The sequence below is a fragment of the Magnolia sinica genome, chromosome 2, assembly GCF_029962835.1.
Source record: "Magnolia sinica isolate HGM2019 chromosome 2, MsV1, whole genome shotgun sequence".
Classification (NCBI taxonomy): domain Eukaryota; kingdom Viridiplantae; phylum Streptophyta; class Magnoliopsida; order Magnoliales; family Magnoliaceae; genus Magnolia; species Magnolia sinica.
In genome coordinates, this window is record NC_080574.1 from 51,047,849 (window position 1) to 51,048,793 (window position 945).

The window sequence follows — 945 nt, forward strand, 5'->3', positions numbered from 1 at the left end:
CCTTCTTTCCTTCCATGGCCTCAACTTTCCTTATGAGCGTAGTCACTTTACACTTGAGATCATCCTCTTCTTTCAAGAGATATAATCCACCTTTCTCCTTTAGTTGAGTCGGCCTAGACGTGGTGTTCGACTTTGGGTAATAGTCCCAAGATTGTGTTTTTTCAGCCAAACTGTCGAGGTAGTCCCATACCTCGTCGACATCTTTATTAATGAACTCTCCATTACACATTGTCTCGACCATTTGGCGCATGGAAGATGTCAGTCCATCGTAGAAAAAATTTGTAATGTGCCACGTTTCAAATCTGTGTTGTGGGCATGAACTGACCAAATCTTTGAACCTTTCCCAACATTGGAAGAATGTTTCATCTTCCTTTTGGGCAAAGTTCATGATTGCTTTTCTAAGGGTAATCGTTTTATGATGTGGGAAGAATTTTTTTATGAATTCCCTCTGCATGTCGTTCCATGTGCCAATGGATCTAGGACACAGTGAATGTAACCACGTCTTAGCTTTCTCTTTTAAGGAAAAAGGAAAGAGTTTCAGCCTAATTGTATCCTCAGATACATTAGGAAAACATAATGTAGCTATAATCTCATCGAACTCTTTCAAATGCAAATATGGACTCTCTGATTCAAGTCCATGGAATTTGGGAAGGAGTTGGATAACTCCTGGCTTGATGTCCATTTGTCCTGTGTTTTCAGGCAAAATCATGCATGAGGGCGTACTCACTCCCGCTGGTTGTAGATAATCTCTTAAAGTACGAGGCGGGGGTGCCTGTTGCACCTCATTCTTATCTTGGGTATCCTCCACCCTGGGCGGAAGTAGAGGAGGTTGGTCTTCAGCCATAACTTCACTTAACTTAGGGGATTTTGAGCGGTGTCTAGTCCTGCAATGGATAGTCAACCCCTCAACCAATCCTCCTTCAGTCAAGAGACGTCGAGTGTCGT

General features: G+C 42.8%; 1 non-coding gene across 1 annotated transcript; it reads left to right on the plus strand.

Moving 5' to 3' along the window:
• Nucleotides 1–299: 299 nt before the first annotated feature.
• LOC131238179 (small nucleolar RNA R71) lies at nt 300–406 on the plus strand. Its single transcript, XR_009167589.1, has one exon. It is a non-coding gene; the product is annotated as a small nucleolar RNA R71 (small nucleolar RNA).
• Nucleotides 407–945: the final 539 nt, after the last annotated feature.